Raw genomic sequence first — 16,809 nt, forward strand, 5'->3', positions numbered from 1 at the left:
CACCATTTCCCACCACTCTCTGGGCCCGGCCATCCAACCAGTTTTCCATCCAGGAGAGTGTGCGCCTGTCCAGGCCAGAGGCTGACAGTTTCTCAAGCAGAACGCTGTGAGAAACTGTGTCAAAGGCTTTACTGAAGTCCAGGAAGACCACATCCACAGCCTTTCCCTCATCCAGTAGCCGAGTCACTTTGTCATAGAAGGCGATCAGGTTAGTTTGGCAAGACCTGCCTTTCGTGAACCCATGTTGACTGGGCCTGATCACCTGGTTCTCTTGCATGTGCTTCATGATAGCACTCAAGATCACCTGCTCCATGACTTTTCCTGCCACTGAGGTCAGACTGAGAGGCCTGTAGTTTCCTGGGTTCTCCCTGCGACCCTTCTTGTAGATGGGCACAACATCAGCCAGCCTCCAGTCCAGTGGGACTTCCCCAGTCTTCCACGCCTGTTGGAAGATGATGGAAAGGGGTTTGGCCAGCACATCCACCAGCTCCTTCAATACCCTTGGATGAATCCCATCCGGCCCCATAGACTTGTGGGTGTCTAGTCGGGCTAGCAAGGCTCTGACCACCTCCTCTTGGATCATGGGAGCCTCATTTTGCTTCTTGTTAAATTTTTTTTGTTAAATTCTTGTTCATTTTGCATCTTTTTAAAGGCACTTTCCTGAACAGGGCAAGGTGTCTATCTGTCTTGGAAAGAGGTGGCTGGTCTTTTGAAGAGGAAGAAAGGTCTGCAGGGACAGATAGCAAGGAAAGATTTGGCAAACAAAGACAGAAGTTTGGAAGCCCAGAAGCTAGGATGTAAAATGAGGTGTAAAGTGATTACTTACTCCAGAGAAGACTGATGGGAGGTTATGTCAGATATGTCACAAGTATAATCAAAGACAAAGGGTATGAACTGTTTTGTCTACTAAAATCATAACAGGAAGAATATGGTTAGAAACTGGGAAACACTTTAATAATCAGACCAACAAAGCAAGGCTAGATTGCTGAACCTATCCAAAGTCTCAGAGGACAGCCACTGTATGTCTTCACAATTCACCTACCAGGAGCTTACACAGCTCCTTATTGATGGTATCCCTTGGTAGATCAAATGATCCCGCACGGTCCTACCTCATCTGCAGCAAATCGTGGGGGAAAAAAGGGAGAAGAGAGCTTCTAAGGCCAGCATTGCTGGCAAAACATATGAAGGTTGTGCCAGAAAAAAAAGTACATGATGGTTGTACCAGAAAGGCCACTTAGCAAATAATTCTTCATGCTGAGCCATCTGAAGCAGCATGACATGGCATGCACTGGCTATACAAAACATGCATTTGTGTACACAGAGTGACAGCAATTGGTGAGTGCCTGCTAGGAAACTTCTAGGGAACCCCTTCCAAAGTTTAATTATCCTCATAGTGATATTTTCTTATTTTTTCCTTTCTGTCCCATCAAAATCTCCCCTAACTCACATTATGACAACTGTCCTTCATTCAGCTATCATTAGCCTAACTAAAGAGTGTGGCTCTGCTTTTTGTACAAGGACCTCTTTTAAGTGCTGAAGTCTGCTATTAGGCCCCCCTGAAGCAATCTCCTCTCCAGACTGAACTATTCAACTTACCTCAGCATTTCCTTGCAGGACATGTTCACCAGAACTTTTGTCATCCTAGTGGCTTCTACCTGGACTTGAATCAAGTTTATCAGTATCTTTCTCATATGGGTGCACCCAAGACCAGACACATCAGGCCAGACTCATTTTGAGAACAATCACATTTCCCAATGCACTGACCCCTTAATACATCCCAAATATGCTGTTAATACAAGACCTGCTTTCCACCTAGTTGGTCACATCCAGTCCACACCACTGCAGGAAGTTAAGCCTGTACCAAATGCAGGACTTTGTATTTGTTGAATTTTATTCCTACAGCCTGTTTAGGTCCCTTTTAATGACAGTTATGTCCTCAGGCACATAGACTGCACTCCTGCTTTGGTGTTGTCCACAGATTTCTTTCTGCATGTTCAAGTCATTGACAAAGATATTAAACAAGTCCCAGAAAAACTTCATGGTGTCACCAGCCTTCAGACAGAGTATGACCCATTAACCAGTATTCTTTAAGACCAACAACCCAGCCAATATTTCACCCATCCAGGCCATAATGTCCTAAAACAGGGCAAGAATATTGTGGGAAAGCCTTGCTAAAGCCTAAGTATGCAATATCCCCCACATTCCTCACATCCACAAAACCAGTTATTTTGTCATAGAAGACAACCAGGTTGGCCCACACTGACTTACCTATTTTAAGACATATTCTTCTTCATGTGCTCAGAAAAGGCACGGGTGGACTGGCACCATGATTCTCTCAGGGACCAAAGTGTGGCTGTGTTTCCCTGAATTATTTTTCTTGCTGTTTTCAAAGATGGGTGAAATATTTACCATTCTCCAACACAGGAGGAATCCCTTGGTTACCACGATCTTACAAAGGTAATAGAGAAGGAGCAGCCTTGCAATGGTGCCAACAGGCTCTCAGCACCCTCGGATGCAAGAGTCTAGTCCACAGACCTGTAAGATTTATATAGCTCTATTCCTCTGGAAAGGAACTGAGTAACTACTGTAAATATTAGTTCTTAACTTTGTGTTTGTAAACACTGTATTATGGTTAGTCTTAAACTAGAATCATTTTGTCATATACTTGCCTATTTTTGTACTTTACTACTGTTCTTGAAAATATGCAGTTTTATTGGGTTTCTAGACATTTCTCTGTTTATAACGTTAATATGCTCATGCTGACCAATACCTTTCCACTGTTAGAAGTCCTAAAGGAGACAATGAACTTCTTTCAGCTGAAATGTTTGTCTTTTTTTCATGCCAAGATGTCACAGATAGATTCTCTTCCATGAATGGTTTTAGCTAGGAAATAGATACTTCCAGAAGCTAGACCTACTCAGCTTACCTGGGTTCATATCATACTTTTACTTATGTGAGAACTGTGAGGACTAAATGCATGTAGAGCTAACAGGAAAAAAATAATTTACATGCTATTTCTAGTTCCCCTCCAAGTCATTCTCTGAACTTCTGTTGTTTGATCACAGCTCACTGATTGCAAAGCCAGCAAGAAGTTTCACTTCTCTCCTGATACTAAGTGCTGCAGTTCAGACTTATGACCTTAGATACTCTAGTCACTGGCTAAGCTTATATTTCAGAAATATCACTTAAAAGCTAACACACCCTTTAATGGCATTGCCAAAGGCATTAAAACTGATGCTAGGGTAATGAGACTGAAAAGAGAGCAAACCATATTCCTTGGCTCACTGAGGGTCACAACAGTCTTGTCACAGGGGGTATATTAAATCAGATTAATGTTTGAGTAGGCATGGACATACCATCTTGCTGCAGGTACGATCTTCTAAAAAATATTCATAGTAAGAGAAAGCCAAAATCCATAGACTCTGGCCTTAATAGTTTTCCCAATCTGCAGTGTTTTGCTTTGGAAGCACTAGGGAAAAAAAAAAAAAGAAGAAAGAGGAAAAAAAAGAAAGCAGCCATCCAGTTTATAATTTTATGCATATTATTATAGTCAGTTACTTTTGCTTCTGGCTATTTGAGCCCCAACCCCAGAAGTCAGGCAGGAGGCCCCCTTTCTTTCTAGAATGTATCTCTGTAAGTAAAAGCCCACACAGAATCATTTGTAGTTAAACTGAAAACAGAATTTAAATTTCTGACAGGCAAGATTCATCCATTTGACCACAAACCCTGTGAAGTTAAACAGCAAATCTACAGTGCTGGAACAGTTGCTTAGCTGGAACACTCAGCCTTAGCTTGTGGATAGCATAGCTTCTAAAGCCAAGACCCTGAACTCTTGGTACACAATAAAGGCTCAGTAGTTTGCTGGACAACGAGGAAACACCTCCCAGGGCTGATCCATATCACACAAGCTATTTCAATTTCCAGTTGCATTCATAGACAAGGTGGAAGACTGTCATGTGGATCATTCTTGGTTGGCAGGCAAGAAAGAGGGAAATATGCACGTATTTTAAAGCATTACACTAAAAATATATGCTTAATTGGGAATGCAGAGCTTGCTCTGGTGTTTATAGAGTTTGAACAGCTGAATTTTTAAATACTTGTCTTTGCAGTCATAGAATCATAGAACAGTTTGGGGTGGAAGGGACCCCAAAAATCATCTAGTTCCAAATCCCCTGAAATGGGCAGGGGCAGCTCCCACCAGATCAGGCTGCTCAGGGCCCCATCCAACCTGGCCGTGAACACCTCCAGGGATGGGGCAGCCACAAGTTCCCTGGCAACCTGTGCCAGTGCCTCACCACTCTCAGTGTGAACAAATTCTTCCTTATGTCTAGTTTAAATCTGCTCTTCTCCAGTTTTTATACCCATTGCCCCTAGTCCTATCACTCCAAGCCTTTGTAAACAGTCCCTCCCCAGGTTTCCTGTTGCCCCTTTCAGGTACTGGAAGGTCACTATAATATTTCCTCGGAGTCTTCTCTTCCCCAAGCTGAACAACCCCAACTCTCTCAGCCTGGCCTGGTATGGGAGGTGCTCCAGCCCTCTGATCATGTTTGAAGCCCTCCTCTGGACCCGTTCCAACAGCTCCATGTCCTTCTTATGCTGTGGATTCCAAAATTGGACACCCTGCTCCAGATGAGGTCTCACAGGAGAGGAACTGTGTTCAGCCACTTGGTGTGAACTTGGCATGGGCTTCCCAAGTTTTACGTTTGCTCCTTGACCTAAGACCTGAGCCCTTCCAAATATCAGGAACCTAAAAAACTTAATTTTCATCAGTTGGAGCGCTTGAACTGCCTGCAGTTCATCACAAAGTTGTATGTCTCGTCACTGTCCCTCCCAGCCCCTTTCAGAGTCTCCACATTCATGGGTTAGAAAGACACCCAAGCGCTTTTGAGGAAAAGCTTATGGGCCACTAAGAGCCATAACCTTGCCGAAAAGCAAAACCACCGTCACGAAGTTCACCCTTGTCGGCAACTTCAACTGTTTTTTTCAGGGTTCAAGACCACGACATAGGACATACAGACACAGACAGACAGACACCCCCCTCCGCCCCCCTCGCTCCCCTACCCGCTCCCGGCACGCGCACGCCGCGGGGGGGGGGCAGTGGGGGGCGGAGGGTGCGCGCGTGGGCCGGCCGCGGCGGGGGAGGGGGAGGGGAGGGGGCTGGGGTGCGCGAGCGCCCCTCGCGCATGCGCCCCGGGTCGCGGCGCCCCCGCTCGGCTCCGCTCGGGCCGCGCTCGGCTATTTCCGCCTCTTTGTTTTAAAACTCCGGGCCGAGCCTTTCCATTTCAACCCCAGCCTTCCCCTCTTTCGTTTTTAATTTCTCCGGCCGGGGAAGGGAAGACGGGGGGGGCAGGGGGGGGCCGGCTTCCCCCCTTTTTTCCTCGCGTCACCTCGCTCGCCCGCTCCGTGGCGGCGCGGGGGGGCCGGGCCGGGGAGCGGCGATCGGCGCGGTGAGGCCCCCCCGCCCCCCGCCCAGGTCAGTGCGGGGCTGCGGCGGGGCGAGGGCCCTGCCCTCAGTGCGAGGCCCGGCGGGGGCCCTGGGGGCGGGGACGGGCCCGCAGGCCCCCTCTCCTCCCGAGGGCTCTGTGGGGTTTGGGTGGGGGGGGGTGTGAAGCGGTGCTTGGGGTTCGGGGAGGGGGCTGTGCTTGAAGTTCCTGCCCTCCAGCAGAGCGCGATGTGTGTCTGTGTGTGAGAAGAGGAAAGGTTGGGTTTGTGTGGTATGTGTCCCTCCCAGAGCACGGGAGTCTGTCCTTGGCTTTCTGTCTGTTCTCCCTCCCTACCCCCCCACCACCCCAGTCCCCTCTGCGGCGAGGGGAAGGTGGCTGTTGTTTTCTGGGGGAAAGGAAATGAAGCCCTCCCGTTCCACCCCTTCCTACCCCCGAGCAGTGGCGCCTGTTGGGTCGAGGGGTTTGGGGCAGCTCAGCTGTGGGCAAGGTGGTGCTGCCTGTTGGGAGCTGGAGTGGATGGAGCTGTCCTGAGTTGTCCGTGAATGCTTCTGCACCTTCAGAGGCGAGGAGTTCTCAAGGCTCCAAAACTTAACACTTTTGGGAGAAAGAGTCGCTTGGAGAGGTGGTTGGTAGTGGCGGAGGTACCATTTCCAATAAGCCAGAGAACATTGACCTTTCGTGTCGCTTTCGGGTACAACCTCAGGTTCGTGGCTTCAATGCTGTCTAATTTAGAGTGGCATATGGGATTTTAAGTGAGGTGAATGAAATGGTACTCAAAGGAAGAATATAAAATGATTGTGATTTTAGCTTCTTCAGAGTCTAAATATATATATGCATATGCACACACATGTATATATATGTATTTGATATTATAAAATTCTGATTATTTTCACAACCATTGAGTTTTAGGGAGTTGTGGGGCTCTCAAATTTAATCTGTTAAGTTGGTCTCTCTTAGTCTGAAAGTGTTGGATATTACTTCGGAGGGTCCTGTGTGGAAAGTTTAGCACATCCTGAAGTTAATAAGACTCACAGTTGATTTGATTGTATAGTTTATGAAGTATGGGGATGTTCTTCTGTTATTTCATGGTTGGGTTTTTTTATTTGTATTGTACTATCACTTTATGCACACTTTGTGTCGAATTAGTTTAACCATTTCTTCTTTTCTGTATGAAATGTGTGCCTGTGAGAAACCAGTTTAAGAAATTCTGTTTTATTAGCTGTGTACTCTGGAATGCTCTTTTGGAAATATTTTGTTTGGTATTCAAAGTAATGCTACATAATTGTCTTCTAGAGTTTCATAGAAAGAATTAAGTTGATGAATGAAGAAAGTCTGAATTTAAAAAAAAAAAACAAACCCAAACAAAGTTTGAGATGAAATTTACCTTTAAGGAGCATCCCTTGTATGTATCCTCCAGTGTAAATTGCTTTCCTTTATACAGCATGAGCAATTAGGCATATGCTAAATATGTTCGTATGTCTCTCTTCAGTGCTAGGTAGTATGCTTTTTAAAAATTAATATTGATTATTGTTGGGTAAGATATTTGCAAATTTTGATCTTTTAGTTGCAGGTTAGATGAGAATCTGAACTGCAATACTTACGATGTGTCTTATGAAGGTGCTCTGGAATTCATTAAATTCTTTGGTGACAATGTGACCATAGAAACCTTTTAGCTGTCCAGTAGTTTTACAATTTAATTTAAGTTGTACTTGTAGATGTTTTATAATGTTTTTAAAAGAATATAGAACCTATTCAGAACTGAAGGTACTCAGTAAGATCCTGTAGGGTGCATCAGAAGAGGGTCAGGCGGTTTTCTGAGAAGGTTTATAGGGGTCCTGCAGCAGAAAGCTTGGAAAGAAAGAAATTTTAAAGCATTTTGTAAACTGCTTTTTGAGTAAAATCTGTTTCCTTTGTTTATGTGGGCTGATCCAGCCCACTTGATCTGTTTACTTTGCTGTCACCTTAGGAAATCAAGACATAGCACTTGTAAATGTTGTATTAAAGTTGACCTAAAGTTTCTAACTATGCTAGCCTAGTAGTAATGTCTAGAATGGCAGAGATTAATTACCGTGCGATTCAAGACTTATGCGTCTAAGAGACTGGAAAGTACAGATTCTAGTTGCTGTGGCTAACTTACTTCTCCTGACTACCTACATGCTTTACAGGAGGTCATGTCTAAGCTTTATATCTGAGATACGATTAAGCTTTCTTGCCAAGAACCTCTCCACATTTGCTTTAATAGCTTTCATTTCCTTTTTCCCAAAAGACTGTCTAGGTGGCCTTCTTAGCTTTTGTCAGAACTGAAATAATTCCAGACTATATTCCTGAACTCTCTGGGAACTCTGTAAGAAGCAGTAGTAGAAGCATTTCCGTTTAAGGTCTAAGCCAAATACAACCTATAAAGTGGATGTGGACATGATGTTTTGAAAAGCGTGCATGGTGATAGCAGTTTACTTTTCAGCTACTGTCCTAAGGGATTATATGAGCTTGCAAGAAAGTGTAATGACATCTTGTATATTACAAAACAAACAATCTATTTTTTATTTTGGAACTATTGTCAAATTGTTGTATATGTGGAAGTAGGATTACTAAATGGAAACTTGTGTTGATAGCTGTGTTTGGAGGTGCAATGAACTTAACACTGATGGCATTCCTAAGAGTTTAGTAGTTTAAACTCTTTCTGTCATTGGTAATGGAGATGTTTAATGATGATTTAAACTACTCTGATTTGCTAGGTTAGTTACAGTGTCCTGTCTAAAGGAAGTGTAGAGAAAACCTGCTCAGGGCAGTTTGATTGGAGTAGGTTAAAAGCCAGGAAGAAGCTGTTCATGTCTTTTAGCCTATACAAGATTTATTTTTGAAGCTCTGTCTTGGATTAAATTTATAGTTTCAAATTCTTGCACTCCTTTCTTAAAATGAAAGCTTGTTGTGTTAGACTGTAAGTTTAGCTAATATGTGGAAGTTAAATGCAGTAAAGGAGACCAGAGGAAAAGGATTATTCTACATTAAAAGCAATATTTGCTATTATGGTGTGTGACATTTTGATTGCTGCACTAAAGACACACTGTAAAGAGTGGTGTGTTCCAAAAGTGCTCTAAAAACCCAAGAAAAAGGTGCTGCTCCTACCTGAACTAAATTTTCTCAAGTTAATTTTACTGAATAAATGCATGTAGATTTAAATCAACAGATTATGGAAATGAAATACACAGTGTGGTGACAACTAGTAAGATTGAAAGCCTTATTTACTATTGAAAGTTTGATTGGTTTGATTGAAGTTTGCCACTGCAGAGACCTGATGTGTTGCAATTACATTGCAGAGCCAGCATTGTAGGAAGGAATAAAACAGCAGAGTTGACCAACAATACTTCTTTCCCTTTCAGAAACAGTAATTTATACTAGAAACTTCATGCTATACTAGGAACTTAGGAGTAACTTTTTATTCCTTTGTCAAACACAGCATGTATTATTCAAAAGTAGGGAGTAGTAGAGATCATTCAAAAGTAAGAGGAATGACAAAGTATGGTGAGCTCAAGTACTGTGTTCTTCGTGCTAAAAGCTGACTGCTCTCATGGGTTATGACTGCTTCTTTTTCAAATCACAGTTGTAAATTGATGGAGTCAGTGAAATTTTTGAGGGAGTTAAAGTGGGGGGAACTGGAAGTAGTTAAGGTGTGTGTTGGCATTACTACAATGCAGGGCAAAACAGTAAGGAAGAAATATACAAGACTGAAGAAACTCAGGCTTTTTTGTAGTTTTGCTGCTAGTGGAAGAACTTACTTAAACTAGCTCTATCATTATTTTCCGTTTCTCTGCAAAGAGACAGACTTGTATTGAGGTTGGTGTTAGCAGATGACTATTCTGTATTCTGACATTTTGACTGACAATAGCATAGAAATTGATCTGTATTTAAAGGACTTGTGTTTTGTGTCCTTGTTTGTTTGAAACTGAGGCTGTCCTTATTATTGCAAACTGAGGGTATCTTTGAGGGTACTTTTATTTTATGCTTTGTGAATAGCATAAATAGCTTTTGATTTAAGGTAGGAAGCATTCTGTGTTTATGGTGTGTGGGCAAGAATGTGCTGTGGAGTACTGGCTTAATTGAGAGGGAAAATTATTTTTTCAGGTTGCCAGGACGAGTGTCATGTTATTTGCTGTCTTGTAAATCATCATCTTGTCAAGTTTTTTGGTTTTAGTCAAGACCTTTCTTTTTACTTTCTGCTTAACCATACAGTTGATGTATGTTGCTATCTTTAGTCAGTTATTATATAAGTATTGTGATGTTACTGGTTATAACACAAATCTTGTGTGGATTACGTGTGCTTATGCTGGAACAGGTCTTCTCTGCTATCTTTTCTTGCCATGTGCATGCAAACATTAGTGTAATGTTACCAACCAGAAAGGTCACTTATTCATGAAAATATGTAAGAATTGCCAGTGCAGTGTTTGCTGATTTTTCATGTAATATGTTATGTGGCACAGCTTTTTCTAGTTTGTGACCTGAAAGAACAAGCTGAAAGTTACCATGTAACTGGCTAACTTATGTTCTTTATTTATGAATAATTGCCTCTGGCATTTCTTGTAGTATCTGAACTATTAGTTTGAATACACAGATTGGCTCAATGAAAGCCATGGATCAGTTGATTACTTAGCTGAAGGACTTTGCCAAATTTATTTTAACTTACTAGACAAGATGCTTATTGTAATTCATTTATTTGTTATACTAAGCAATGGCAATCATTAGAATTTATTTGATAAAGGGGACTCTTTTTTAACATGGTGGCATGCTTTCTTCATTCAGACTGACTTTTCCCAAAAATCATTTAGTCATGGAGCCATTTAGAAGTTGTGTCTTGAGGTTAAGGACTAAATGGACAGGGATCTTTCCTTGACTCCTGTGTCTCAGATAGTCGTGTTTAATACTGTTCCATTATGATGATAACTAGATTTTGCTTTATGTTGTTTCCTACAATATAAAGTATGTTCCAGAGACAAGGACTCCAGCCTTGATTTGGGGATTCAAAATAAACAAGATAAGAAGGGATTCTTAATGTGATTGTTTAAGTACCTAATCATGCAAACTGAAAATATTTATGGCCCTGTTTCTAAATGAAATTATTTGTATTTAAAACTCTATCTTTTGTTAAACCAAAAGTTAAAGATACTTCTGATACTAATTCCTCACTTTAGGAGAGTGAAAAGACACAGGAATCAAACCAGTCTTCTAATGCTTGAAATGCTTTTATTTCCATCTTTGAATTATTCCTTTCTTCTAAGGTGTGGACCCTAAACCAGTGTACAGTGTCCAACAGAGCAATTCTGTCTGCACTTAGGAAAGCCCCATAGCTGCAGTGCTACAGCAAGTGATTCCCTCAGGTGGTGGTTTACCCACTGGCTTTAAAGCTTTACTCGGTCTTTCTCAGGATAAAACAAGCATAACGCCACAATTTGTTAAACACTCGCATAGAATTTATTGCCCACAAGTGCAAGTTCCTCTGCCCCCTGTGCAAAAGTCTACAGCTTCAGAAAAAAAAGAAAAAAAAAGTTAGTCGATCTTCTGATCTATTCTTCTAGTTAATTTTAGGGTTTTTATTAAGTCTATTACTTTGATTTGTCTGGATGTTAGTGTTGTCGTACACTTGAAGTTGGAAAGAGTTAACTGCTTAGGTATTGTTTTTCTGTTCTAACTTCATTATTTTCATTAACAGTCTTCCCTTATCTATAAAAGCTGTCATAATGCCTTGTTTTAAGGGATTCTGAGTTTTGTGCAAAGATCTAAATGCAGAGTGTGCCCAACTCATTTATGGACTAACACTACATTATGTATGCAGAGTATCATTACCATGACTGAGTAAGGAAGAGTGATTCAACTTTTGTGCAGCTGAAAGGTGTGTCTTCTGATTAGAGAGATGGACTTGAATACCTGACAAAATGACTATATGCAGGACTGGAAACGGAAATGTCTGTTCAAGAGACAGTTAATTTCTCTTGCTAGATGGAAAATGTGAAGCTTCTGTTAGTACTGCAGCAGGTGCTAAGTAAGTTGTAGTAAGAGAAACTGATAATGGCTTGCTTTCACTGATATTCACTTAAGTTGTTGGTATTTGACAATTTAGAAAATGTTTTCATGACTGCCTCTTAAAGTGTAACTGTTACTGAATATAGGAAGGGAAATAAGATCTCCCAAAAGGATAGTCTGTTACCAATGTATGATGTAAAAACAGCACTTGAGAATTATGGCCTACTGGGAAGTTTCTTTTCCTGAAGTTTCATTTTGGTCTTCCACAACATTGAGCCTTTGCTGGCATAAAGCTGCCTTCATCAGTGGTTTGTGCTGTACTGTTAAAATAAGCCCTGGTGTGTAAGGAATTTTTGGGTCAGGGTGGTATTCTCCATCAAGGGAGGTGGACAATTGCGGCCAGTAATTTTTAAAACTGCAGAAATGAGACTCTCAAAGCCCTTATTCAAGTTAAACTAGTCTCTTGGTGAGATTATTTTCTTGCTCTAATAATTTAGAACTTCCAGCTTTTGCTACTGCAGACCAGATTTCCTCTGTTTTAAATAAAACAGCAAAAGTCAGGTCACATCAGTGATCAAGTCAGTGGAAAATAGATTTATAAGTGCTGAATCCTCTCATGCTATTGTTTTCCTCTGTTTTTTTTTTTTTGTCAAGAGTCCTTTCCCCTTAAACTGGTGTCATGTCACAGTGTTAGGACTCACCGACAACAGAGTTATGTTGTAATGTTGTTGCTCTGCTTTTTGTCAGTTTGTAGAACTACCGGTTAATAATGACTTTGATGCAGATTTTAGAATGATTGAATGATATTCCATATATGCTGTGAGATTTTCTTGAACTGCGACTCATTATTAGATTATGCATTGGGAAAATAAAAAGTCTTAAACAGTTAAGGAATTTCATATCTCTTCCTTTCCTTATTGCTACATGGCCAATGAAACATAAAAAAGAAATACAAACAACCCAAAACCAAAAAGAAAAAAAAGACAAAAAATTAATAAAACTGTAATGTCTTTGTGGAAGATAATGCATGTTTTTGTATCAGTAGATGCTTAACTCCCTCCCTCTCTAGGACCTAAACACTTGCAGAACACTACATCTAATGATGATGAGGAAATGAAAGCAAATGGAATGTGGAGTCTTTAAAGGGATAATTCTTTCTATGAGTTAAGTTTTCTAACACTGTTACCCCGTTGAGAATATTGCGAACCTCTTTGAAATTGCAGCATTCTTTATTTGTGGTGGAGTTGCAGTGGAAGAGGATAGTTGTTCCTAAGACAATTAACACCTCAGCATTCCCCCTTCTGAAAAAAGAAACCCAACAAGTATCTGTGGTCAGTTAGAAAGGTACTTGAGAATGTGGGCTTGTGCACTCTGACTTGAAAATGTACTACTTGTTTCACATGAGCACACATAGCAGTTTAAGGAAATTTCAGAGATATCAGGTTCATGTGATTGTACTGATTTTATTAAGCCAGCCGGAAGTGAGATGGACTGTTTCCTTTATGCAATATGACCAATCCCCAGTACAAACATCTTAAGATGAGTTCAGAACATATGGCCTACAGAAACCGTGGTTGATGAAATGTTCTGAATGTTATCTGTGTTTTAAGAAAAGATACTTTCAAACCTCTGTGCTGTCTGCTGCTTCTAATGGGTGAAGTTATTACACTTAACAGTTTTTTATCTCTACAGCTTTTTAGCAATTAAGTTGGCTGGGTTAGAATATCAGGGCTGCTCTTTACGTTCTTGTTTCTTTTACTGTGATAAGGGTGGTATGTGGTCAGAATGTCAAAATAAGCCAAGAGCTTTCTCCATTGATTTGAGTGCAGTTTACGTAGGTACAAGAGAAGAGGAGAGTTAGGCCAAGCACTACTTTCTTCTTCCAGGTTGCTGTTTCCTTACTGCTTTTGTAGGGTTGACAAGTGCTTATTCATTGCCCTTTATTCTGCAGAGGGCAACTGGCCCTGAAGTTTTTTTGCATAGCTGTGGAATAAGGACCACACATTGTCTTCACAGCTCAGCTGCTCTTTTGCAGATCTATGGAAGTGCCTCTTGGGCCTTCAGCATTGTGGCTGGCTGTCCTGCCATCTGTCAAGGGAGGTTTGTCGCCATGAAGCCTGTAGAGCTGACTCTAAAGAAGAGTCTGCTAGACTAGAAGGCAGTGCTGCTTCATTACAAGTGCACCCTCTCTAATAAGTGATGAGTTCCTCCTGGTATTTTAGTATAGCTATCACTGGTGGAAGGGGAGGTAGAGTGGGAGACTGCAAACAAGCAGTAGTGTAGCTTGGCTTGAAGTTAGATGACGTAATTCAGTCTACAAGTTTCATGGTAGGATTTGAAAAGTTCTGTGCTACTGTTGTGATCAAAATGTTTCACAATATGATTATCTTCTAAGGCGTTAGAACTGAAATTAATATAATGAAGTACTGTAGATTTCTCCCTTAAAGCACCTGGAAAGATAGAATTGACTATTCTAGATACCATTCTCTACTATCGGAAGTACACTGAACTAAAGATTAGTTTTATTTTTTAAATGTTTCAGTTCTTAATATTTCATTTATGCTTAAGATTCTGCTCAGCAAAGAAGTGGAAGCGAAAATTCTTACCTCACTAAAAACTTGAAACTTGTGGCTTTGGTCTGTTCAGCTTAGGACTAATATGTTTTAGTGGTCTATTTGACACAGTGCAAAGTGTTTAGTGAAGCAAACACAAAGTCCTAACAGAAAAGTCAGATGTTGCTATGTCTGCTAATATCATGACCAGTTTGTTCCTGCTTATAAAAATAATGAAGCCTTTTGTAGATAAAGTGGTGCTGAATTTGATTAGGTTGTCTTGACCTGTGTAGTCAGCTTTATTAGTGAGAAGTAAAAGTGTACTGATATGGGGTTTTATCACCTGATGAGGTTTTTCTGTACTTTGAGTGTTTGGGCAAATAAGTGATTTTTATCTGAGCTTAGTTTTGGACTGAGGCAGCTCTTTGAATGTCTTGAGTGTGTGCTCAGACTGGTGTGTTTTTTTCATGGAAAGGGGCAGATAGCCATAGCACAGTGCAAATTGTGGTGTAGAACTGGATTGGCACAGCCTGTTGCCCAAGTCCTTGATTGAGCAAGTGAGCTCAAGGTGCAGGTGTACTAGACTTTACAGTTTGTTTTGGCACCCTCAGATTCTTCACATTATGCTGAACCTGGCAGTGCTGGAAATCCAAAAGTTAATGAGGACTTACCAAGAAAACTGGCTTTGCTCTGCAGTGTTTAGTCTTAATCGTAAGTGGTATCAGTGCAGGTGATTTGAGTATCTTACTGTCTTCTATTCTGTTTCAGGTCGTAAAGCAGTGACTAATGGTTGCAACAAGTGTTTCCTATAAAACTTTGAAAATGATCACCGTGAAAACAGATTCTATTTCATTAGCACTGACACCTATTAAAAAGAAAGCTTTTATATACATTGCATAATAAAGCCAGAGTTCTGTGCTATTTGTGATCCCTGTACTTTGTATCCTCTAAACATAAAGTGCTTGCAGAGTACTTTTTGCTTTAAAATTAGCAGTACTATCTAAATTTGACAAAATGCTTAAAACCTGCACAATTTTCATTTTGAAAATCAGTTGGATTTGTACTAGTGAAGACTCAAAGCTAACTGTTTCTCTTCTGTTCATGATACCTAGCAGTACAAACTCCTTTATGTTGAACAAAGTGAAATGTTTTTAAAGATATTGAGGGGAGATTGCTTGGATACTTGAAAAATCTGCCACAGGAGTTAGATAAAGTCAATTTTTAGATGATGAATCCAGGCCTTAGCTTGTAATTCTTTGTCAATAAGCCTGCAATTGGAGTGAACTTCAGAAGTTATGAATATTGTTTTCCTACTGGCAGTGATTGGTAAGCGTAGCTTTATTCCAGCTGTTAATGGGTAGATGTATTACTGAAATTATTTGTATGTTTCCTTGTTAAGAAAAAAGAAGCCTTTAATAGTGCATTCTACTGTCCTTTTAACAAGGAGAAACCTTGCAGCCTTTGGAAATAACACATACAAGCCCCTGGTGCTTTTGCTGTATTTTAACACCTGCAAGTCTAAGCTCAGACGGTCCTGATTTTGTATTGCATTGTTCTGTCCTTTCCTCAATGTTTTCACTTCAACAATTCTATTTGTTTTGAGAGAGGAAGAAAGAGGGGAAGTGTTTTCAAAACTGAAGTTTCAAGAATTCAAGGTAAGAATTGAGGCAATCGAATTCTGACACATATAGAAGGCTGAACATTTTTTGGTGGAAAGAAGAAACTCTTTTCTGCTTTATTGATTTAAATTCTGCTGTATTATTTAATACTAAATAAATAATGCTATCTGTGAGGTTTGTTTTCATAGTCAATTGAAAGACTAGAATTGTGCCTCTTGTAAGAAAGCTGCAATAGCAAGAGTTCAAAGGAGGCTAAAGAGCTGTGCTTCATTTCATATATGAAACAGCTTTATGTTGGAATGATAGGAGGAGTGTGAGCAGAGTCCATTTTAAAGCCCTCCTGAGGTTTCAAGAACAAAAAGAGAAAAATCTTGAAAGGCTCCTTTTCATTTGAGTTGTATAGTTCATGGGTAGCTAACTTTATTTAAGGTATAGTGTGTACATTTGAATCTAGAAAGAATACAGAGTGCCTACTAACCATTTACAAGGTATGGGACAATTGTAGCAACATTTGCTCATCTTCTGTCGTATCAGCACATAGGCAGCTATTGGGCAGATCAGTGAATGTAAAAACTTTGTTCACAGAATTTTTTTGATGAAAGGCATGGATATGTAATTTTCAGGTCCTTTCAAATCTTTAAATTCTGTTTGGATTCATTAACCATCAGGTATTATAATCTGTGTTTCAGGGGAACGTTAAAAAGAAAAGTGATTGCTGGTAAAACGTGCATTCAGTTGAATGGTAGCTTCTGGCTTCTCACTACAGATTTTCATTTTGACAGCTACTGTTTTACGGGGTTCCCATGGTGTCTGGACCAATAAGTGCAGTCAGGTGACTGAAAACCTGAATTTTTAAAGGCTTTTTGCTAAACACCATAAAAAAAGGAATTGTCTTTGGTTCCTACATGAATATTCTCTGTTTTTAAAAAACAGACAATATTTGCTTGAGAATGGGGAAACTATTGTTTTCAGTAGAAATTTGTAATGGTTTCAAATAGAAGATATAAAAATCCAAGTGTTCAGGTTACCATTCAATTACTCACTAGGGATACATCTTCAATTTATCTTTGTTACTAAATGGTTGTTTTCTGGGGCTGTGTGCCCAGGTGGCCAGGAAGGCCAATGGCATCTTGGCTTGTATCAGAAATGGCACGACCGGCAGGTCCAGGGAGGTTATTC

General features: G+C 40.5%; 1 protein-coding gene across 1 annotated transcript in view; it reads left to right on the top strand.

Moving 5' to 3' along the window:
• The first annotated feature begins 5,457 nt into the window (after positions 1-5,457).
• PCGF3 (polycomb group ring finger 3) overlaps positions 5,458-16,809 on the top strand; it is a 47,843-nt gene continuing 36,491 nt past the window's right edge. The window contains exon 1 of the mRNA XM_069879809.1: positions 5,458-5,473. The gene's annotated coding sequence lies outside the window, so the exon portion shown is untranslated. The remainder of the gene's footprint in view (positions 5,474-16,809) is intronic.

The sequence above is a fragment of the Phaenicophaeus curvirostris genome, chromosome Z (genome assembly GCF_032191515.1).
Source record: "Phaenicophaeus curvirostris isolate KB17595 chromosome Z, BPBGC_Pcur_1.0, whole genome shotgun sequence".
Taxonomy (NCBI): Eukaryota; Metazoa; Chordata; class Aves; order Cuculiformes; family Cuculidae; genus Phaenicophaeus; species Phaenicophaeus curvirostris.